Genomic DNA, 25,723 nt, shown 5'->3' on the forward strand with positions numbered 1-25,723 from the left:
GAAGAGAAGGGCCATATGCACCCCAATGTTCATAGCAGCATTGTCCACAATAGCCAAAGCGTGCAAGGAGCCCAGATGCCCTTCAACAGATGACTGCATTAAGAAGCTGTGGTCCATATATACAATGGAATATTACTCAGCCATCAGAAAGAACGAATTCTCAACACATGCTGCAACATGGACAGCACTGGAGGAGATAATGCTAAGTGAAATTAGTCAAGCAGAGAAAGACAATTATCATATGATTTCTCTCATCTATGGAACATAAGAACTAGGATGATTGGTAGGGGAAGAAAGGGATAAAGAAAGGGGGGTAATCAGAAGGGGGAATGAAACATGAGAGACTATGGACTCTGAGAAACAAACTGAGGGTTTCAGAGGGGAGGGGGGTGGGGGAATGGGATAGGCTGGTGATGGGTAGTAAGGAGGGCATGTATTGCATGGTGCACTTGGAGTTATACGCAACTAATGAATCATCAAACTTTGCATCAAAAACCAGGCATGTACTGTATGGTGACTAACATAATATAATAAAAAAAATTAAAAAATAAAATAAAAAATAAAACATCCTGGGGAAAATAAAAATAAAGTTGTGTACTTTGTGTTTAATCATCTAGACCCAGAGGACTACTATATAATGTAACCTTAGTCATTATTTGTATAAAAAATTATTTAAATGTCTGTGGGTAAAGGAAAAGATAAAGTCCAACACATTCATTAGAAGAAACATCACAATCTTTAAAATCTGTGTATAAAATTGCATAACATCAGAAAGAATGTGTATGTTAAACGAAAAAAAATGCAGAATACAGAAATGTATATAGTGGTTGAATATGATTTTGTAAAGTATCTGTGCAGAAGTGGGCAAAGCCTGAAAGAGAATGTACAAAATCAATATATTGTGGAGGTGAGAAAATAGCATTTTTCTTTTAAATGTATTTTCATGTTCTTCTGTTGTTTGCAATGAAGGATTATAGACAAGGGAAGGAGCCCCTTTCAGAGCAGAGCTGTTCTGCCACCATGAGGGGCGGCTGCCATGTATTTGCAGCGGCTCCCAAGTGGGCGTCTTGAGAAGCCCGGGCTGCCATGTTCTCCCTACGACTGACCGCGCGCGGCCCAGGCCATTGACCATGACATCTCTGCCCTGAGCAGGAGCTGGAAGGAAGGGGGCACAGGCACACACACAGATGAATGAGGTTCAGGCGGAGGACACGGAGAGACTCAGGAAGAGAAAGAGCCACCAGAGGAAGAAATGCCAGAGAGATGCAGGAGAGACCATGACGACCGGGACACGCGCCTCCCTCCCTGCTGGTCGCTACCGACCTTGTCCTTGCTCTGAGCCGGGGGCTTCCCACAGGCCCTCGGCACTGCAGGCTTCCCGGTGGGCGCATCTAGGAAAGGCCTGGGTCCTCACCAGCTTTCCCAAGCTGCCAGTTCACAGAATTAATTGACCAGGTTTTCACTTTGTCAACCCAGCTGCCTGCACAGAAGGTTTGGGTCCATTTGGGCGGTTTTAACAGAGTCCATAGACTGGGAGGCGTATAAACAACAGACATTTATTTCTCACAGTTCTGGAGTCTGGAGGTTCCAAGATCAAGGTGCTCCCAACCGTTCCTCCCTAAGGCCCCACCTCCTAATACCATCACGCTGGGGGTTAGGTCTTAACACAGAAATTTCCTAAGGACACCACCATTCCACCCAGAGCATGAAATGATATATACCCCTCCCTCCAAAAATATATCTGAAACTAGTTTGTAATTGTACTTTAAGCAGACATTTATCATGCCTTTGTTATTAGAAACCACATTTTTAAAATTTTAAATACATTTTGAATTCAAATGTACATGAAACATATTTCAAAAGTGACAAAAAATAGCTTAAATTAAATTCTTTTTAAATTACTTACAGAAATCATCAAAGATGCCTCTCCATTTGATCTTGATCTAACATGAAAATGTTTTTCAGAGGGTTCGTATTATCAAAGGGGCAAATATAAATATATCTATTAACAGAGTTTTGGGTATTTGTCAACAGAATGTTATACACCAATTATTTCAATAGCCTTTTTTTTTTTTAATGAATGTGGAAATTGAGGAGCAGAGAGGGTGATGGTGCACCCATGACCTCGCTGTCAGGGAGCCACAAGGAGACGTTTCTCCCAGAACCACAGCTGCTGAGCCAGCCCCGCCTCCCCATGCTGAGGCCTGTCCTGGAATGTACACGGCGAGTCCCCTCAGAGCAACCCAAGCTGGACACCGCGTATGTTCCTGGGGCCGCGGTAACAAAGAACCACAAACAGTGGCTTCAAACGAAAGAAATTTATCTTCCAGTTGCGGAGGTCAGAGACCTGAGATCCAGGTGGTGAGCCACGCTCCATCCAGAGGTTCCTTCCTGGTCTCCTCTGGCCCCTGGCGGCCCCTGGCAATCTCGGGCTGATGGGAACATCTCTGCACCTGTGCCCTCGTGGCCTTCCTCCCTCCGCATCTCTGTGTTTCTCTCTGTGTGTTTTCTCCTCCTCTCCTAAGGACACCAGCCATTGGTTTTAGGGCTGACCCTAACCCAATATGACTTCATCTTAATTGGGCTACATCTGTAAAGCACGTATTTCCAAAAGGTTGCAGTCTGAGGTTCTGGGGGAACATACACTTTGGGGAGGCACTGCTCAACCTAGAACAGTGGGATGGAAGCAGAAGGCCATCAGGAAGGTGGGATCCTAAGACAGGACCAGGTGGGGCTGCTGGTTCAAACTGCAGTCACAAAACACCACTTCGGCAAGTGCATATGCCAGCATCACGATATTGCAGCAGTTCTAATCACAAAGGTAAAGCTTCCCTACTGTAAAGACAAATAAATAAATAAAGCAGGAGGGAATTGTGGAGAAAGAGCGGGACCCCGTCACACGATGGTTTCACTGGTAGCAGGTCAGCTGTGTGTGGTGCTGCCGCGGGACACAGGCGTGAACCCCCACCTGCTGGCCACTCAGACTCCTTTGCACAGGGGACAAGGGCACGTGAGAGGCGGGCGGCCTGCTGCTTTTTACTTGGAAATGCACTTAATTAAAGGATGCTAAGTTGTTTATTTTTTTAATATTTAAAGATTTTATTTATTTGACAGAGAGAGACAGAGAGCAAGCACAGGCAGGGGCAGTGGGAGAGGGAGAAGCAGGCTCCCCGCTGAGCAGGGAGTCTGATGAGAGGCTCGATTCCAGGACTCTGGGATCATGACCTGAGCCGAAGGCAGACGCTTCACTGACTGAGCCACCCAGGTGCCCCAAGGATGCTAAGACTAAGCTCAGATTAAGAAAGAACAGAGGCACTTAGGGAAGTCTTAGGATAAAGGAATCAGTACGTAAATGAACAGAGTCTACACTGAGACTTTAACCACTTTAACAAAACTGGACTCTGCTAAATCCTATTGAGTATTCACGTGCTGGGTGCGAGGGCAGGGTCTTTCACACATGTCACCATATTTGATCTGCTGAAGCAGACGCTCATCTCCCAGCTTCACGCATGGATAAATGAGGACACTGAGACTCCGTGGGGCCACACGGCCTGGCCAAGGTCACAGACGTCATCTCTGCACACGGGTGTGTGCGCGTCACCATAGCTTAGCGTGTGTCCTGGGAGAAGTGGAACCCTCCGCTGAAGTGGCCCTTGTCACATGCGAGGGGCGGGGGCAGCTCCTGGACCCTCTGACCCCTCTCCTGGGCCTTCCTGGACCACCTGCTTCCGGACATCTCATTGCCTGGGCATCACACAGAGGGCTTATGAAACGGGATGATAAACTCTTAAAGGAGTCATTTTTTCCCTACTGCTTAGACTTAGGATTTTTTTTTAAGGCCACAACTCTTTTAAAGAGTTTTACAACTTTCTACTCAGAAACAGGAGTGGCCAAACCAAAATTCCAGAGTGATTTGTTTCAAACCACCATTTATCCCTGATCTTTCTCAATTTCTCATTCTCACCTACTTGCTCCTTGAGTTTGTGTTTCCATGTGAAGGGGCCGAACTCTGAATAGAAGGCCTCTTTATCTCAACCTACAGCCTGGGCAAATAAGAGAGAAGCAATAGGGCTTCGTCATGCGGCCGCAGCCCACATCCAGGCCGGGGCAGCCTGCCTTTCTCGCCGAGGTGCTGTGAAGAATGGGAGCGGGAAGATTTGTCCAGGGATCAGAGCTCTTTTCTACTCTGTTTGAAAATAGGGCAATACTTCTTGTGCAGTTCAAGTTATCCCACCTCCGTGATGACTTCTGGGGGGACAGCTTCTGACAACTCTTATTAATATGAAATCACATCCTGTTATTTTCAATTTCCTTAGGAAAGCTATCATTAGCAAGACTTCATGACCAGCTTGAGGCAAAAACCCAAGGTTTTCTCACCTTGAAAAGTCATGCTCTGTAGCAGGGACTGAGAAGAGATTAGCACAAAATGCCACCCTTGCCCCAGATGGTGGCGGGACGGTGGTCACCCTTCCCGAGCTGACAGGTGATTGGAGGAAGAGTTGGCTGGACACGCTTGGCCGTGGCCTTCTTTGCTCTGCCATCTCTGACCCCCCCCCCCATCTACGAGCTATCTGAAGGCATGCTGGCATTGAGGTTTTATTCTCTTCATTGAACATAAGGAAGACATTCCTTAATTTGGTCTGATTCTAGAAGCATCTTGCCACTGGAGGGTTATACATTATCACATGGCCATATACAACATCATTTACCTCAGGAGGCTGAATTTTTTTTGAAAGAGGCTGGAAATATCAAATATGCAGTTTCAGATAGAAAAAGTGTCTTTCCTGGAAGGGTTGGCAAGTGATCTGTGTTGCTTACCTTCTCGAATAGAAGTCCGTAAAAGACCTTCATATTGTAAAAGAAAAGTTGTACTTTAGAGAAAGAAAAATAGATCAAGAAGAGTGTTGTGAGGGAAACTAGCTAAAATAAACTGTGATTCTCTTATCTCTTCAGTTGTCTATTAGTGAGCATGGGCACAAGACAGCGTCGAAAGTATTTTTAAAGGAATGTCCTACAGGGTTTGGCGTCCATATTCCTCGCTCTGTGTCCTGCCGTCTTGCCCGGGAGGGGGTTGCAGGACTGGGCAGCTGGGGGGGTTTGTGGCACACGCCATTCCAGCCACTGCTGTATACAAAACAGCCACCTGAGTGAGTCACAAAGGACAGGACCGGAGGGAGAGGTGCTGTCACCGGGAGGTCCACGGCCCTGGCTGCGATGGAAGGGCCTCCAAATGACTGCCCTGGCCCCGCTCAGCGTGGGGGGCCCATATAGGTTGATGTGGGCATCTTTATTCAGGAAAGATCTAGTCCCAATAAACGTGGCAGGAGTAGTGCCTCTACTTATTTTCAGGGGCTTTTTGCAGACCCAGGACCTCGGCTTCCTCCTGTAGACCCGGGAGCTCGCTTCTGATCACACGGTGAGTGGACAGAGAACGTGACTTCAGTTTAGGGTGCAGGTTCTTAGGACTGACCATCCCCCCTCAGGCTTGCAAAGGATTTCTGCACTTAGGAGCCAATTCTGGGACGCTGTCAGACCCCCAGCTGCCAAAGAGAGACCCTCCTCTTGTTGACTGAGGTTTGTGTTGACCAGGGCTGTAGGGGGCTGGCAGGGAGCACCTGGCTGTGCATGCACACCGGCCTCCTGACTTCCTAGCTGTGTGGCTTTGGGCGTGTTCCCTGACCCCTCCTTCCTTAGATTCCCAACTTCAGAGCGGAGAAAATGCTCCCACCATGTTTAGAGTGTGGTAGGCTGGTGAAGGAGCTCATGCAAGGAAGAGGCAAGAAGAACACCCATCGGAGCCGAGCTCCCCAGGGAATGGGGCCCTTGTTGAACTTCCCCTGGGAGGGTGGTCATCCTGCTATCCTCCACCATGACACCTGCCCTCCACTGGGGTGATGGGCCTAGTGCGGGGCCAAAGTCAGGCTCCAGGATGCAAGCCCCATACCATCCCGCGTTGACGGCAACATAGTTCTGCTACGTCTGCGGCCCCCGGCCTCTCCCCTGTTCGTTCACTGCTTCGGCGTCAACCTAGCAGCCCTTCCCCTGGGAGGCCATCCCCACAAACAGAGCTCATCTTCAGAAATCATCTCGGGCACGGCCTCCATCTACCCAGAAATCTTCTCGGACCACTTCTCCCTTCTGGTCACCTCCTCCTTACAGCCAAATATCCTTCCCAGGCAGCGTGTCTGTCCTTACCCACCCTGTGGTCCTCACACAAACCTGCGCCATGCCGCACGGCAGTACTGCGTTCAGCCTCCCGTCACCCTGGCCAGACTAGAGCACCATCATGCCTGCCTGTCCTAGCGCTGAGCCCGGTTAGTGCCGAGCCAATTCGGAGACCAGCCACCCAAAACATGCCTGTTCCCAGGCAGGACTGCTCTGTCAAGGGACTGGCCTTTCTTGGGCCGCATTCCTAAGAGCAAGAAGGGTCCCTGGGGTCACAACCGCCTTCATCCGGGAATAACATCTCTGGGCACTCTTATGGGGACACTCATGAGACCCCTTCACAGACATCCCTTTCTGTGCTCCCATAATCCATCAACCCTACGTGGGCATCTGTACACTTGAAACGTGGCCCTGGATCTTACCGCTATTTGTAGAGGATGTTTGAAAGTACAGTTGGCATCATGCGTTTCGACCTGCTCTGATAACGCTTGAGAGTAGAAGGAATCCACAGCATTCGTGAACATTAGTTTCTCTTTGCATTTCCTAGATCACAGGGCCCCTGGAATTCAGAGGTCCCTGGAAGCCCGGCGTTGCTGACGGGCAGGTTGTGCTGACCGAGATTATGCAGGGGAGGCTTACTGTGAAAGGCACCGGGAACAGGGAAGGGAGGGCATGGGGCTGGGCAGAGGAAGGCCCTGAACTACAGGGGCAGCTATGGGGGAAGCTGCAGGTGGTTCCAAGGGCTCTGTTGCTGGAATGTGCTCCGGAGTTGTCCCCAGTTGAGGGGAGGAGCTGGGCGTGTGAATCCCAGGGTGGCCACTGAGTGTGGACAGGGGTATCATATCCAGCCAGGAGTCTCTCTTCATCCAAGAGCAATTTCTGGAAGGATACTGGGCTCTGTGAGGTCAGGAGTACACAGCCCTGGGCTGCAGGATTGGGTTTCTGGATCCCGAGGGAGGTCTGGGTGCCACTGCCCAGCATGGCCACCCCCGGGAAACTATTTGGATGACGTGGCCCAACACAGACAGCAATGATTTTCCTGGGGGCAGAATTCTCAGCTCTCGTCAGATTCTCAAAGATCCACAAGGACAACAAAAAAAGCAAAACCAGTCCCCTGAGTACTGAGCGGCAACAAAGAAAGAAAGTTTCTGTAGCAACATAACGCACCCCTTAGCTTCTTCCCTCTCACCCCATTTGTAAGCCAGGGGGAGTATTGCCAACCTTTCATGGCTACGATTTGACAACTGCTCATTTTTAACTTGAGTATGTTAGTATTGTCCAATTGTTTGAGAACCGTGAATACATGTCCTCTGATTCTGTTCACAATAAAATTCACTAAAAAAGAAACAAGGTACTAAAAACATTCTTTCCCTTGTGTGAATTCATGATGTCATTACAGTGGCAATTAAATTTGCACGATGGTCTAACTTGGAAGGATTCTTAATTTTTAAATTAATTTGAAAAATGCAAAATAGGGGAAGAACTGGCTATACTGGCACATTCATTAAAACGCTCTGATCTTTTAAGTGTGACTTCCACGTTACACCTTCCCAATTCTTCATTTATGTTTTCATTATATGTGAGCATGTGTCCATGGCAAAAGTGAGAACATTCGGGAGGTGAGGTCTTAAGTTACAAAGGATACTCAAATCCCTCCCCTTCAGGGCATATCCGTCAGCAGCCACACACACGCTGTCAGGATTGCAGGCCTCAGTTAAGAAAGTGTCCTCCTCAAGGCGCCTGGGCGTGGACAGGGAGGGTCCCACGCCAGCCCCGTCACCTTCTGCTGGCACAACCACGTGAGGGCAGGGCTCCTCCAGGAGGAAGCAGGAGGCCGAGCTTCTGCATATGTCGAACCCCCAGAAGCCATTGATTATTTTAACCAGGCTCCATTTGTCTTTAAAAGAGACATTTTAAAAAGCAAAGAGCTTAAACAAACATGAAAGTAATCTAATTCAGACATAAACATGAAAGCTAATAAGATTACCATGAATTGATCTAAATATTACTTAAAATAATTAGAAATGATTTTTGATGGCATGCCATTCCAGTCGGGACACTTCTATGTTACATTAGGAGGCCAATGGATTATTGCTTTCCAGAATATTTTCTTGTTGTTTATGACCTTCAGAAGAAGGATGGGTGTTGGCAGACGCATCAATCAAGGCCTCCCCCAGTGATGGATGACTGTTCTGCACCTGCCACCGCCCTGCTGCGGGCCGGCTACCTCTTCACGCTGTCCTCATGCGGAAGCCGTGCCTTTGTCCTGCTCGAATTAGTTGCTTTCCCTCGACATACATTCAGGGATGTGTAATTTCAGAAGAGAAATGCAGTGTTCTTCTTTTCTCCAATCATACGGCCAAAACGTAGGAAAGGACACATTCGTAACCCTGGCAGGTAGCGGGTTGTACCTCAATGCAAGTGTGAAGAATCAGAGACCCGTAGGGTCAGAGTGTGCGGGATCGAGCGTCTGCAGCCCTGGGCCAACGCCAAGGCCTGGGGGCCCGGAGCAATACACTTTTTTTTTTGTTTTTGAGAGAACTCAAACTCTGCCGGCCCTTCAGGTTAGAAGGGTTGTTATTGAGTCCAACACTGAGCTTTCGGAGGCTCCGGTTCTCAAGCTGAGGGCCCTGCGTTCAGCTTTTCCACAGGGACCAGGGCTACCTTCCCCCCTAGAGCACTCTATGGCTCCCACTGTCATCATCCAAACACACATCTGACTGAGAATGCGCTCGACGCTGAATGGATCGTCCTGACGACCTGTTAGTGACGCAGCAAACTTCCTGATTATTCATTGTTTTGCTTTTCTGCATCTAACTGGGGAAAAAAGTGTTTTTCGAGGATCTCATGTTACTCATCCGCATGGTACTAAACATGCGGTCCAGAAAAACGGCATCACCTTACTAAGTCCTTTTTTCAGTTTTTCAGAGAAGGTGAATAAGTTAGGCAGAGCATGGTATGGAAACATTAAAGTTAAAAGTTAATATGATAAACAGAAAATATTGGAGATTGTATTAGCAATAATATAGTGTATCGTAAGTATCGTATGGAAGTGGGCATTTTTGTGTTTTTCATACTAAATTTACCAACCACAATAGAACAGCTAATCATACTTGTTACTTTGCTGCCGTGTTGGCGTGAGTAGCTCAGACGTGCTGAGCTCGTCACATCTAAAAGATGTGAAGACATGTGCCTTTGCTTCATACAGATTAAGACAGAGCTCAATTTGGAAGTGTGAAGTTGTCATGAGAGACTATGGACTCTGAGAAGCAAACTGAGGGCTTCAGAGGGGAGGGGGTGGGGGAATGGGATAGACTGGTAATGGGTAGTAAGGAGGGCACATATTGCATGGTGCACTGGGTGTTATACACAACTAATGAATCATCGAACTTTGCATCAGAAATCAGGGATGTACTGTACGGTGACTAACATAATATAATAAAAAACATTAAAAAAAAGAAGAAAAGCTAGCATAAGACTCATATTCCTCAATGCTAATTTCAAATAACACTATTTTATTGAAAAATAAGCCTGGATAATAAGCCTAATTGTAGTTGGAAACAGCAAGTTTTCCAGGTATTAAATTTAAATAAATAATGCACAAATATGAAGAAAATGTAAATTGTAATGACCTAAAAAGCTTCAATGAAGAGAACTAGCCAGTCTTTCCTTATCTCTTTCAAGGATCAGATACTGCAAAAATGGCCTTTAAGTCTTTACTGATAGTTACAGTTGGGTGTTGTTAATTCCTTTATGTCTTACCGAGTACAGCAAGCTCAAAAACTGGACTTGGATGTCTCTCACAAGCTTGGGAAGCCAGAAGACCCTTCTGCCGAGACTGCTGTTTCACTTGTGCTCTGAGTGGGCAACACGCTCGCCCCAGAACACAGCAGGGCAGGGCTGACCAGACCCCTTCTCGTCAAGAAACATCAGGAGTTCCCAAGTGACAAGGACGACCAAGGACATACCATGAACACACTTTTAAGCACTTCTGTAAAATGCATAAAATGTTGTATTTCCTTGCTCTCCTGCATTTCCCTAATTCTTTTACGGTTTTCCTGTAATGGAATCCATGCAGGATAAATTGGTAAGAGTTACCAAACACTAACACGTGCTTTCCTTCTGAGTAGGAAAAAAAAAGTTGACTGTCAGCAAGTCAATTTTTATTTATTTATTTATTTATTTATTTATTTATTTATTTTTTAAAGATTTTATTTATTTATTTGACAGAGATAGAGACAGCCAGCGAAAGAGGGAACACAAGCAGGGGGAGTGGGAGAGGAAGAAGCAGGCTCATAGCGGAGGAGCCTGATGTGGGGCTCGATCCCGTAACACCGGGATCACGCCCTGAGCCGAAGGCAGACGCCTCAACCGCTGTGCCACCCAGGTGCCCCTATTTATTTTTTTCTTAATCAGTTTTGTTAAAGTATAACATAGACACAGTAGAAACTACCAATTTTAGGGGAAAATACAAAAAGTATTGACAAGTATGTTTTTCCAGCCACCACATCATGATGTGGAACATTTCCTCATGCCCACACATCTCCTTGGTCCCTCTGCTGTCAATTTCCTCTCCCCACGCCAAGCCCTGCTAACCACTAATCTGGGTCCTGTTACTACAGTTTTAACGCGGTTAGAAGTCCATGTAAATGAATCACACAGCATGTTTTGTCCTATTTACTGCCCAGAGCACTGCCCGTTGTGGGACCAGCCTGACATTTTACACATTGGTGACGAATCCTTGCAAAACTCATTATAAAAAGTGAAGATTTCTTTGAAGTCAACCAGTTGTGCACTCCCAACTTTCCTCAAGCACGTGAGCAGTCTTGGTTTTATTCTGTGGTATAAACTCGGATTTCCTTATCACTTAGCTAAACATCATCAGACCTCAGGACAGGAAATGTTTGATCTACTGCAGCAACTCTCACGGACCAGTTTCTGGACTAGGGGTGATGCATCTTGCTCTCTGACAATTCATGTTTTCACTAAGCCCAAGAGGGCAGAAGTCCCTCATGACCAAAGCGGTGAGGAAGTTGTGTTTTTTTTAATCCTCCAAAGTCCTAGGCAGTCTGATGGCATCACATGGAGAGAGTTTAGGAGCTATCTGCCGAAGCCAGGGGGAATGAGTAGCCCTCATTTGCAACTAACTCATGCACCAGAAGGACAGCCCTGGGATGCCAGGTGCTTGCTCTGAGCTCAGCGGTAATGACGGAGACACCAGCGGCATATGAACACTTTTTATGATGTGAAAAATAGTCAATTTACCAAGAGCCCTTCCTCAGATGCCTCATATGTCAATGTTGAATAGACAGAATATGGTTTTATGACAACATTTTATCAAGACTTTTAGGTAATATTTGACAAATTAATCAATGTGGGTGTTGTTGGGCACTACTTTCTATCAATATTAAACAGCAAGAAGTACAGAACTTTGACATTTACTTTTGAGGTTGTAGTGACACAAGGCAATTATAACAAGTGGATGCTTTAAAAATATTCCTGCTGCAATAAATAAAAGGGAGATGAAAAATATAAGCTGTAATTGGAAATGGGCTCCCTTTCTATGAAAAGATGGAAAGAAAAACAAAAATAAACAGAAGCTTGACCTGTAGTAATTGGAGTTGTCATATATCATCCCAAGTAATTAAAAGTTAAACCCATTTTCTAAAATTGTATTGTTTAATTATAAAAGTAAATAAATATAATTAAAAAGTTAGATATTGTTAGATATACTGTCAGCAAAGCACTGAAATATATCAAATAATATTTTGAGGTTAGTTTTTGTCATTTCCAATGACTATGAAGCAGCCCCGTCACCACGAATGATGAAAATAACCAAGATACTGCAATAATTACTCCTACTGTTTACTCTCATGCTGCTTGAGTGTAAACCAAAATAAGATGTCTTTTCCTATTTAGTCTTAAAATACATATCACCCACCTGTCAGAAAAGGCACAGTTGAGAATCTGAAGAGAAATATATTATTTTGGAGGCCACTAATTTGTCTACGGGTTAAAAAGATAGAGCCCTGCATCTCACTCACGGAAATGTTCTTGCACAAAAAATTCATAAACATTTCCACGCTCAGTGTGAATGCTTTGCCTCCAGAGTAGATAAACGTTCATGCAATATTTGGATCTACTGTTTCCATTATTAATTAAATAATAAGAAGCATAATGACTGGTTTATGTGGCGATGGATTTTTTTCATTTTTAGAATAACATGGAAAAAGCCATGTCCTCTGGGTTTTACCAGTCTGCATTTTATGGCTGGTCCCCTGTCTCCAGATTTAATAGCAGGAACCAGAAATGTCAGTTACAGTAGTCATTGCCTTCTGAGGAACTCTGAGAAGAGTTCCCTGCAGTGCAGGCAGGTCGAGAGCCCCTGATGCTTTTCTGTGATATCCCACCTTCACACTCAGGGCCCATGTTAGTTCCAAGGCCTTGGGACTGTGCTCGAGCTCAAGGCTGTGCAGCCTTCTCAGATGATTGCCATCTGCAGTCCCAACTGTTAGTCCTGGGCTGCCGGGACCACAGAATGTGGGCTGGAGGCCTTCCACTACAGACATCACTATCTCATGGTTCTGGAGACCAGAAGGCCAAGACCCAGGCTCTCCCTGATTCAATTTCTGGTGAGTGACCTCTTCTGGGCTTTCAGATGGATGGCTCCTGGCTATGTCTTCGCATGGCCTTTCTTTGGTGTGGGCTCTAGGAGGTGGGTGGGGAGAACTGTGATGTCTCTTCTTGTAAGGACACTAATCTTACTGCATTAAGGCCCCACCTTTAAGACCTCATTTAGGTTTATTTACTTCCTTTTTTCCCCTATTTATTTATGTTATTTTTTTTTATTCTTTATTTAAATTCAATTTAGTTACCATTTGGTGTGTTATTAGTTTCAGAGGTAGAGTTCAGTAATTCATCAGTTGCATATAACACCCAGTGCTCATTCCATCATGTGCCCTCCTTAATGCCCATCACCCAGTTACCCCATCCCCCCTGCCCCAGGAAACCTCAGTTTGCTTCCTAGAGTTCAACGTCTCTTAAGGTTTGTCTCCCTCTCTATTTTCATCTTATTTTATTTTTCCTTCCCTTCTCCTGTGTTCAATTTAGGTTTAATTTCTTCCTTAAAGGCCCTTTTCCAAATATAGCCACACTGGGAGTTAGGACTCCAACTATGAATTTTGGGGGAAAAGAAATATTCAATCCATCACATTCCACCCCAAAATTTATGTTCTTCTCTCATGCAAAATACAGTCATTCATCTCAGCCCCAACCTCTTATCTCATTCTACGATCACCCTGAAAGTCTAAAACCTAAAGTCTCTTCTAAATATCACCTCCATCACATGACGGTGAGAGCCCAGGTATGACTCATCTTAAGGCAAAATTCCAGGCTTGAACCTGTGGGAACAGACAAGTTATGTGCTTCCATAGCACAATGGTGAGCATTCTGCTTCCCAAAGGGAGAAACCGGAACGAGGAAGGAGATGACAGGTCCCACACAACTCCAAAACCCAAAAAAGGGAAATTCTATTTTGAGCTTTAGGCTCTGGAGGAATCCTCTTTGCCTTGATGCTCTTTCTCCCCTGTGTCAGGCTTGCTGGTACACAAGTACCATTCTCATGGCTCTGGGAGAGGGTCCTCCCCCAAGGCTCTGGGCAGGGGCATCCTCCCTACTACAACTTAAAAGGGAGCCCTAACCTTTGGAACCCAGAAGAGACCTGCCCTGCCCCTGGGCCTGTGGTGGGCGTGGCGGCCCTGAGGATCTCCCATGGCCTGCCTGGTTATTTTCCCTTCTCTCAAAGGGCACCACAAGGATGCAGCCAGGGCCATGTACCGTATTATCCTGCAGAATCCCAGAAATGCAGATGTTTTCCTCTGTTGTGTCCCACTCCTATTCCCTTTGGTTCAAACTGGCAGTGTCTCTGGTGATGTGATCCTGACCCTGTGCCCATCCCGGCCTCTGCTGAGACAGCTGTTTAAACCCAGGAGTTGGCCCCATGATCTTATCGGATTGCTGCTTGACCATATGCCCAGTATTCTCTTTAGGGCAAATCCCCTCATTTTTTAATAAGATGGACAGGTCTAGAATTTTCAAAATCTTCAAGTTCTGGTTCTTCGTGCTTAACAATTCCTTTAATTCATTTCTCCCCTTTTTCATTTGACTGCAAGTGGTGAGAAGAAAGGTGTTGCTGCTTCAACACCTTGCATAGAAATGGTCTCCACTAAATATCCCATTTCATCATTCACAGAATTTACCTTCTGCAAAGCTCTGATCTGTGCTTCCGCCGTGCTCCTGAGCACTTTGTAACCAGGAATGCCTTTCATCCAGTCTTCAATAACTTGTTCCTCAACCATGTGCTTCAGGTGATTATGGAGACTGATGGATCTCCAGATATGTTGCCAGCAAACTGGAGATCCAGGAGAACCAATGGTGTCATCCTGGTCTGAAAGCTGGCAGCCTCAAGATCCAAGAAGAGCCAATGTTTCAGTTTGAGGCCAAAAGGAGAAAAAAAATAATGTTCCACCTTAAAGCAAAGAACTTCTTTTTATTTAGGGGAAGGTCAGCATTTTTGTCCTATTCTGGTCTTCTGGTCTTCAACTGATTAGATACAGCCCACCCACATGAGAGAGCAATCTGCTGAGCTAGTCAACTTACATGTTAAATTCATCCAAAAATAACAGCCTCATAGAAAAACACAGACTAATGTTTACTCAAGTATCTGGGCACCTTATGTCACAGTCAAGTGGACACATAAAACAAACCACCACACCATCTCCAGCAGATCACTGGGCCAGGCAGCTGAGGCTGAATTGGGGCCCAGGGGACCCAGGGGCTGGGAGTGCCATCTTGACCCTCACAGTGTTAGTAGTCTGTAGGTCAGTTCCAGCTGTGTGCATGAGAAAATGAGCTCAGTGTCTTCTGATTTAACCTTTTCCAGATATTTTATATGTTTGCTCCTCTAAAGAAGAGAACTGAAGTTTGAAATTCACATTAAAATGTGGATTTTATATAAGCAATTCATTTATTTCTAATATAAGTATGCTCTGTACAATATCTGAAACATAATTATACTGAAAAACAGTTGTTGTTTATCTGAAATTCAAATTTACCTAGATCTCCTATATTTTTATTTGCTAGATATAAAAGCCTTATTTTATTTTTGGAATGCTATTTTAGATTAGTTTTCTAAATAACATTTTTATGTAAGATAGATAAGGGAAAAAAGGAAGTGGATTTTTGAAGAGACTGTTTAGAAAATGCACAAAGAAAACTCAGTTCAAAAGAAATTGATCCAAGCATATTAACTGCATGGAGCATATTCAAAGGATAAATGCATATAAATAGTTCTAAAAAGAACACTGAAACCAGAAAATTTAATGTTCAAAGATGCTCTGAGATATATTTAAGTAGATCTTTCACATAAAAAATATAAAACAACACAAATATTACAAATAATCAAAGGCTTTGTAGATTGGACATATTTAAGAGATGATAGAGTGTACCACCCCATAATGCGGAGGGGAGGCAAGGCTCAGAAATATCAGGAAAGCTAAATAAAAATGTCGCAATGAAAATCATCCAGATCAAAAATAATCCTTTGTTAACATCCACCTGCTTACCAATTATACATTTGTTTAGTCCAAACTTATAATTATTTTAGTAAAGATATATATATACACACACTATATATACATAAAATAAATGTTTATTATATATAGCATATACATTATTTTAGTAAAATATATATGTGTATATATGTATATATGTATATATATTTGAGATATATAATATATATATAATTTCATTAAAAAATATAAATATTTGAGGGGCGCCNTCCACTGTGAGCCTGCTTCTTCCTCTCCCACTCCCCCTGCTTGTGTTCCCTCTCTCGCTGGTTGTCTCTATCTCTGTCGAATAAATAAAATCTTTAAAAAAAAATTTTAAAAAAAATTAAAAAAATATACATATTTGAGATGTCTAATATATATATATAATTTGAGATATGTCTGTATCTCAAAGCACAGTGATGTCTAAGTGTAAGATCCGGCTCTGTCAGTATTCTACTGGGGGTACAGCTCAGGGTAGAGCATTTGACTGTCATGATAATTTAAACCAAATTTTTGGTCCATGACCATTGATTCATTTCAAAAGCTTTTATCTGCTGTCTTCCTTAGTGACAGTCATTGTTCTCCACCCCAGATGACCCCTGACCCAAATTTGGAAAAAAAATCTCTAGAATAAGCCCCGAAGGAATCATTCATCCTTAATGCATCTAATTACTACCTAGAAAATGTGAGCAACATTATGCAGAAATTATAATGAAAACCAACCTATGTAATGTTTCAGCTCAGTGATTTCCTAATTATATTAGGTTAAAATGTAAATATTTTCTAGCAAGGAATTTGGAAACTATGACATTTTGTCAAAAAATAAATCAGCTAAACCCAGATGGCACCGTCATCACGTCATACAGTAAAGTGCCACTTGGCTGCTTGATCCACACCTTGTACCTATTGGGATTTCTGTATATTTCTCCCAAATTAAAAGCATACCTCTAAATTAGATATATATTTTCTTCGTGATCATCTAAATGGATGAACGAATAAATTAAAAGTTATTCAAATTGGTGTTTGGCGTCATGAGAACAAAGGGCTAATATGCTCAAACACACAGCCTTCCTTCTGCTGCTGGGAAGCCGCGGGAGCGCATTGTCAGCAAATTTTTTTCGGGGAGATTACCATGATTGGAGGTGCTGACTTTTTTTGCACAAATAAAATAATACAATAAAATGGATGCTTTCTTAACAATCCTCTTTATCATTTTATGTTTTCCAGTTGGAAGATTTGAAATAAGGTGGTGAATGGAATGATAGAATGCCAGTCTAAACGTTTTGTTTTTAATAAAAACCTGAATGGTCCATTTGTTAAGTTGAGGCTGTTTCATATCTTCCTATAGATTTTAGTATCTTATAATATTTTTATATTAAATTATGTGTTAACGATCATACACATAGACATGCACACATATACCTTCGCGATGCCCCAGATGGTCCTCGACTTAGTCCAAGATTACAATGGGAAGAGAAGTTGGAGGAGGGAGGCCCATCCGCAGCCGCACAGTGTCCCAGCCGCACAGCGCACCTGTTCATACATGACGGGACGCCAACTTCATTTCCTCATCAGATCTCTGTGTTTGTTCCACATGCCCCAACCTCGCTCCAAGTCAGCTATGTTTCACTTTCCTTACTTTCAGGCCTCAGGGCCAGCTGACATCCGATTAGATCTAAGAGAAAAGCGAAACCAGCTGTCTCTGGGATAGCAGGCTGCCTTTCTCATTTTTATAGAAAATTCTTTGCCAAGTATTCATTCCGGTTTTTTTTCATTCTGCAAATATTTTTGAGCCCTTACCATATGGCAGATATCATTTAAGACCTTTGGGATACATCAGTGACCAAGGCAGGACAAGATTTCTGCCCTCAGTGGGTTTGGGTTCTCCTGATGAGCTCAGACCATCCACGAGAACAAGATCAACCAGCAAATGCTACATCGTGTTCGAGGTGGAAGTGTGGGAGAGAATAGGAGCACAGGAGGGTCAGGGGACCTGGGGGAGGGATGTGCTTACAGTCTGAAATGAGATAGGTCGGGTAGGAATCATGGAGAAGGTGGGATTTGCAGGTGAAGGAATCTACCGTGAAGTTACGTGAAAGAGGAGCCTTCCCAGGGAGGGAATGGCCACCACAAGGGGCAGAAAGAGAAACCACGTGTGTTGCAAGTGAGAACCTGCAGTGGAGGTCAGGGCTGCCAGGACCTTGTGAGCCACGGAAAGTAGCAGAGAGCTAGAACACGGGGCCCATCAGAGGGGATCTGAGGGGAGACCATTGCAACAGTTTGAATAAAGGTGAGCCACAATCTGACTCACATTTTATTAGGCTCACTCGGGGCACCACCTTGAGAATAGCGTCCCAAAGAGCAAAGGCAGAAGCCAGGAGAACACAGAATAACCTAGGCACAGTGCAATGAGGACTCAGATCAAGGTCATAGAAATGAAGGTGGGAACAGCAGGTGGGGGCTGCACCTATTTTAAAGGTGACTCCAACAAGATTTCTCAAAGCCCTTCATGTAGAATGTGGAAGAAAGGATAGAATCAATGGGGGCTTCAGGAGATTGGGTCTGGAAGGATGTTAGGAGGTTAAATGTTTGCCATCCTGCCTTCCTTGATCCTGACTCCTCAATTCCCATGAAGCCTCAGGATGACCTTGGGTCTTTCAGTCTCTTTTCTCATATGTCTAGTGGTTGACTATTTCTAGGACTCTGCCCTGTTTGCTCACTGACTCCTGACCCCGTGACCTTCAGGACTCCTTTGCTTCCTCCCTCCACTTCCCAGCTAGTCCCTCAGTCCTCTGCACAGGACGTGTCCCTGATCTGGTTTGATGAGAGCCTTCTGCACATTACAAGCTGCAGGCTTTTCGTGCTGTTTTTACAAACTCTAGACAACTCACAGGGCTACCTAGGCATCTTCTGCCTGATATGTGACATATGGAAAAGAAGATATTCAATTCCAAGGACAATTCAGAATTCTTGTTATAAAGCAGAAACCTGGTTTTGACACAATTCTTCTTCTGATATGTTTTCTGACAGTTACTGGTCCAGCTCTATGGCTTTCCCTAGAAAGTTTCAGAGAATTATCATTAAAACGTCTCTGTCTGATGCCAGATGTGTTTAGGAGAATGAAAATATAGTTCCTCCCATTATGCTAAGAACACACGTGACTGGCACTTTGCTAGGAAACTCTGTCTACACAAGGCCCAAATCACCATTATGGTCAATCAAGGGAGTTAAAACCAATCCGTCAAATCAGATGTTTGGTTCAGATACTGGGGTTCCGTGTGTTCTTTCAAGCAACAGCAGGGGCAACTGTCCCCTGCTGGAGCAAGGGGTGTCGGCCACAGCCCCTTGCTATTGAGATCAAGCTTCTCCTCCTGCTTGAGGAGCAGCGAGGAGTGAACCAACGAATTATCAACCCTCTTCTTCACAGCCTGTCTCCTTTGGCACACCCATGACAAGCACCTGAGGGACCTTGTTGGAATGAAGCTTGGGAAGGTGAGAACAAGGGTCGTCTTGATATTGATTCCTTTAGAATTATGCTTTATTTAGCTTTTTAAAAATTTTTTTATTATGTTATGTTAGTCGCCATACAGAACATCATTAGTTTGTGATGTAGTGCTCCATGATTCATTGTTTGCGTATAACACCCAGTGCTCCATGCAATACGTGCCCTCCTTAATACCCATCACCGGGCTAGCCCATCCCCCCACCCCACCCCCTCTGAAACCCTCAGTTTGTTTCCCAGGGTCCATAGTCTCTCGTGGTTCATTCCCCCTTTTGTTTACCCCTCCTTCATCCTTCCCTTCCTTCTCCTACCAATCTCCCTGCCTTTCCTTATGTTCCAAAATGAGCGAAACCATATAATAACTATCTTTCTCTGCTTGACTTATTTCACTTAGCATGATCTCCTCCAGTCCTGTCCATGTTGCACAAATGTTGGGTAATCGTTCTTTCTGATAGCTGAGTAATATTCCATTTGTATATATGGACCACATCTTTATCCATTCGTCTGTTGAAGGGCATCTTGGCTCCTTCCACAGTTTAGCTATTGTGGACAATGCTGCTATGAACTTTATTTAGCTTTGGCCTTGCTCTCTTCCAGTACCTAACTTGGAGTCAAGTCCCTGTTCTTGCTTCACAATTCAACTCAATCAAAGGATTATCTGTAAGTAGGAATTTTGCACCAAAATTTCTTTCTTCCATGCTGAGTTTCTTAGCGTTCTTGTCATTAAGCCTTTCTGTTTCAAGGAAATCCCACTTGTGTTGACACGGTTTATAGGCTGTTTTGGAAGTGAAGCTCACCCATGTGTGTCTGTTACCAAAATAAAGCTGTTCAAGGCATTATTTACAAAACTCAGTTTCTAGTAGGAGTTGACCAGAGTGTGGTCTTCTGTCGTATGCATGCTCTGTGATGCGGTAGGCCAGAAATGGGCTAAATGCATGAGATCAGTGAGGCTAAAAGAGGTGGAATATGGACGAAGGCTGACATGGAGCCTCTCACTGTGAGCTCAGAGCTGCTGGGTCGGCACAGACGTGGCTCCTCTCAACAGGTGGGCGGTGGGCTGCAGACAGGGACGTGGTCCTCTCATTGTCCTCCATTCCAACACGTGCTTTTTCCTGATGGGGCTCTACTTGTGCTGTTGCAACTGTTTTGTTCCGTTCGGCTAACGATGATGATGATTTGCTTTGCTTTAAAAGTCTTAAGACTATTCAGCTAAATGACATTCTGTCTTAGAAATTTGGCTTATTTCAAGACAGTCTCAGACAAATTGCAGGAACATGCCAATATTTTTTTAAAGAGATCTATTTTTTATTTGAGGCCTTAAGCAGATCTTAATTATACCCCTACAGAAGCAGCAAAGTGACAGAAGTGTAAAGCTACGCTTGATGATAATTTTAATATTGTGTTATGTGAAACTCATGCTTTAGAATTGCCACGTTCTCCTTCCTACACTGTCTTACTAGATGGTCAAAGAACCCTCTGAGATCATTAAGGACCGGAGACGCCCCTTTGCACTCATTTTTGGGAAAATGGAAGCTAAGCAAGGGTCGGCAGCTGCTCCAGTAACTCAGTCCCCTGGACACAAGGTTGCAAGTCCCCGGGGCAGGCATGAGGATCTCCCTCCCTTGTGATACCAAGAGAAACACTATCTTTTTTTTTTTTTAAGATTTTATTTATTTATTTGACAGAGACAGAGACAGCCAGCGAGAGAGAGAACACAAGCAGGGGGAGTGGGAGAGGAAGAAGCAGGCTCATAGCAGAAGAGCCTGATGTGGGGCTCGATCCCACAACGCCGGGATCACGCCCTGAGCTGAAGGCAGACGCCCAACTGCTGTTGCCACCCAGGTGCCCCGAAGAGAGATCTTGCCCATTAGTGCGTATTTTAGTAAGTTACAAAATGTATTAATTATAAAAAGAGTATTCATTCAAATATTTGAATGCTATTTTGGTATCGATCCAGTCCCAGATATTATGTATTATAAGCTATGGGGGAAAACGTGGACCGTACATCACATTGTACGTGTGCAATTTGATTCAACAGGATGTATAATGCTGGGAGAAGTATGGTGAGGTGTGTGAAGGTTTGTTTTATTCCTTCAAAATGAATTAAGTGCTGACTTTCTCTCTCAAACCAACTCATTATGTTCATGAAGTTTCTATAACCTGCAGATTTTGGTTTAAAAATTACTTTTGTTTATGGGGTCCATATGCAAGTGCACATTATAAATTATGGAGATACTTAGGTGCCTTCCACTGGAAGATAAGATTACCTTTCTTTCTCAACACATAAGCCAAGACAGTAACTAGCACACATTTTCCTAGTTAAGAAATTATGGGGCTGTTTATCTTGTGACTCGGGTAGGGCGGGGGGGATGCCCTGCGTGTACTTGTTAATTGTTTCAAAGAGGTATCTGTTGCCCCTTCATAAAATGAGGCAGAGCTGGAACGGGGAGAAAGACCATAATAAAATATCCACGGCTGCATTTTTTCCTTGATGCACACACCGTAATTTGATACAATTAGTTCTATCTGCTTCACGAGGTCAATTTAGAAGTCTTGCACTCTTGAGTAGGTTCCAAGGCAATTATACTCTTTCCTCCCGCTTAGTAACTGTTTACCTAATTCAACGTGCTTTCTGTGTATTTGTCAGGAGAATATTAATGTTTTACTTTACGATTTCCACCACCTTCCTAATCACTACTTCTTGTTATTCCTGTTTCGTGTAACTTTATCTCCGAGCACAAGCAATGAAACGGGTTTACAAAAAAAAAAAAAAAAAAAAAAGAAAAAAAAAAAAAAAAAAAAAAAAAAAAGGAAAGAAAAGAAAGAAAAGAAAAGCAGCAAATCCTGTATTATATCATCGTCTGGGGAGCGTGATGGTTTCTGCTGTGTTAATTTACACTAAAATCCATGACCCGGGAGCCTGATTGATTGCCAAGGGCAGGAATCCAGCCCCTGGCCTGGTTTATTTTGTGAACTATAGCCTCAGACAGTGCTGCGAGCCACAGTGATATTGATTTGATATACACTAGATGGCTCTTTATACTCTTTGGGAAATTTATTGTGCCGAGTCAGAACCCCAGCAGCCGGGGAGAAGCCGCTCTTTAAATTGAAGAGGGCTCTCATGGTTTGACCCCTGGGCCGCTCAGGTTACCGAGTGGCCTGGGCGAGGCTAGGTCGGAGCAGGCCCCGGGGACCAGTGCTCATCAGTTTTGAATGTCAAATCCCTTCAGAGGACCTGAGTTATTGCTAATAGGAACTTGCTTGGGTCTATGACATTTGGATGCCCTATAAGTTAAACATCATAACACTTTCTTCATGTCAGAGTCTTTTAAATTATGGCTGAGCACAGCACCTTTGCTCCGGCCTCTTAGCATCGGTCTGCCGCACAATATGGGGCGGCCTGCCTCCAAGGCGGAAGATCAGCACAGCTATTACCAGCCCAAGAGCTACAACTGCACAGCTCTCCCCGCACCTATAAATTAGTAGGCTTGTCATGGGAGCTCCAATTGCAAGAACATTGTTGCCATCTTGTTTCTGAACAATCAAAACCCAGTGGCCTTTGGCAACCCACACAATAAAAGTTAGGATGCAATTCTGATCTTGATAGCTTTTACTATTTTTCTTGGGGGAAGCTGGGCTTGTGCGGGATAAAAGATGGGCGGAGAGAGACACATCACTCTTCATGGGCATCTTATGCATGAAATAGAAAAGGAATCATTTTTGTTAGAACAATTTACAATCATCTCTCCTCTTAGGGAGGGCTGCTATGCTTCTAATTTCTAATTTCTGCAGAAAGATATTCTTCCATAACAGACCTTTGTCACATTGGTAACAGATGACTTGATCTATCTCAATCAGCTTATTATGATGAATTCCAACTTTGAAACTCCTGGAATGCCGTGAGCATCATTTTACTCAAGTTCTGGAAACAGGAGTGGCTCTGGCAAACCCCATTTCCAGGATAGAGTTTTATAAAGGCAACCGGACTGTCTGTTGGAAACATCCTACTGCCAGGGACTGCAGACATTAAAATCTATACCTGAACCAAATTGTTCCTGATAGCGAATTACATTTTATTGAAAACCAGTGTGACCTTCTATACTGAAGGGGATGCTGAGAGTGGCTTAATAGCAGGGCTCCTGTGGTGTCACGGGAACACAAAACAAAACGATTCCAAGTAAGACTCCATTTTGTTCGTCCTTCATCTGCTTGCCTATGGTGACTCTAAAAATCCTGAGAAATGGCCCCCTAAAAACACTGTTAAGGTGGGGGATAGGGTAACATGGGATGGGGATTAGGGAGCACACCCGTGATGAGCTCCAGGTGATGTATGGAAGCGTGGAATCACTTTGTACACTCAAAACTAATATTACACTGAATGTTAATTAACTGGAATTTAAATAAAAACTTGGAGAAAAAAATAAAAATAAATTCACTGTTACTATGACTTTGCCAAAATGCCTGAAAACTACCTATAAGTCAGTTTTCTACTGGGGCGTCTTGAGGATATTAGCAAGGTGAAGAGAGTTTAACATAGGAGCAGTGCAAGTCAGGGAATAATGCATTAAAGCCGACAGTACCATGGGCAGGGATAGGATGTCAGGGCTTAGTGCTGATGGGGAACGCGGTCCAGGAGATTTCACCACGCATGACGTACAGACGGGAGCTACCTGATAGCACCAGCAATGAGGGTAAGAAGTTCCAGGGCTTTGAGCTGGTGAGGGACTGGACCGATCTTGAGTTTGCCTCAGTTTCCTTATGTGTAAATTGAAATTAATAAAGAACTTCAAAGGGTAGAAGGGAAGCTGAAATGGGGTAAAATATGTAAAGGTCAGAGTCTGCTACGAATGTGTGCCTAATGGTTAGGAGTGCAGTCCTCTGCGTGAACCTGCCATCACACGCATCACTGCTGGAGCGGCTTGAGGACCGCACATGTGTTCTCTCACTGGTCTGGAGGCTGGAAGTCGAGATCGAGGTGTGGGCAGGTTTGGGTCACCTGACACCTCTCTCCTTGACTGTCAGTGCCCTCTTCTCCCTGTGTCCTCCCCTGGGTGTCCCTCTGTGCTGGTCTGTCCTGATGTCCTCTCAGCACACCTGTCAGATTGGACTGGGGCCCTCCTGGGTGGCTTCATTTTACCTGATCACCCTGGAAAGACCTTATCTCCAAATACATTGACATTGAAGTACTGAAGGTAAGGACTGCAAGATAGGAATTTGGGGAGGGACACAGTTTAGGTCCTAAGAAGTCCTTTCTGATAATGGAGCAGGCTCCCATGGGCTGTCATTCATTTCTTCTGCTCTATCTCCCTGGGATAGCTGTGGATATTTTCATATGATGCGGTTAGCCGTGGTTGTGCAGAAGAGATTAAAAATATGCACAGGCAAGAAGAGAAAATGGGACAGATAACATCTATCATTCTCCCACTTACAGAAAAACAGTGTGTTAAAACTTTGATGTATATGCTTCCCTCGGCATATGTACGTATGTAAATAGACTTTAACCAAGATGGAATTACACCATTTAGAACCCGTTTCATTTTACTAAACAGTTTATTAACACTGCTCAGTGCCACGGCAAATAGAGCCACCTCACCATTTATAATAATGAGAGAACATTTTACTGTATAGAGAAACCATAATTTATTTATCCAGTCTCATAATTTTGAACATTTAAAAGTTTCCATGTTTTGCTCTCGTCAACAGTGCTGCTAGGCTGTCTTTTGGAATGTGTTCAGTTATTCTCCTAGGCTAGTCCTCTGGGGTTTTAACTCCATAAAGACAAGGACTGTACCTACGCTACACAACGTTGTGTTACACGGTGTGTGGGAGGCGCTTACTGCAGACAATCTCTCTGCCAAGTGCCGGGAAATGTGCAACAGCTCTCCGCCTGCTCTGGGAGCTTATATCCAGACAGACGAATAAGACGAGGACAAAGCCCTCGCCTGGTCCTCCCACAGGCTGGAGGGGAGTGACACAGGAACCGTGGAGCTCCCCCTGTCCAGCTGCAGCTCCAGAGCACAGGCAGCCGTGCCTCAGCGCGGAAGATGCCCACCACCATCGTCGTGGGCGTGCGTCACAAGCTCGGCGTAACAAGGGCGTGCGGAGCACACTTCACGTTGAGCAGTAGACTTTGGGATCCCACAATGTGTCCTTTGAAACAACTACATACATGAAGGTAATACTCAAGGTATTTGGTAGTTATTGAGATACTTTGAAAGGGTCAAATCTCCATTTCCCCAGATTTTGAACTATGCATAAAGACAATGTCATTTGGTCATTTTTTGAAACACATCAAATTATTATCCCATCAGAGTTTCCAGACCTAACAATATAGTTTTATTGCATTTCCATTGAAATGACTATTCCAAATTGAGTGGAATTTCCACCAAATTTCCCCCCCCCCCAGTTAATTGGGCAAAGTTGTCTATTTACAACTTCCTGAGGA

Source organism: Ailuropoda melanoleuca, chromosome 3, assembly GCF_002007445.2.
Source record: "Ailuropoda melanoleuca isolate Jingjing chromosome 3, ASM200744v2, whole genome shotgun sequence".
In the NCBI taxonomy this organism is placed as follows: Eukaryota; Metazoa; Chordata; class Mammalia; order Carnivora; family Ursidae; genus Ailuropoda; species Ailuropoda melanoleuca.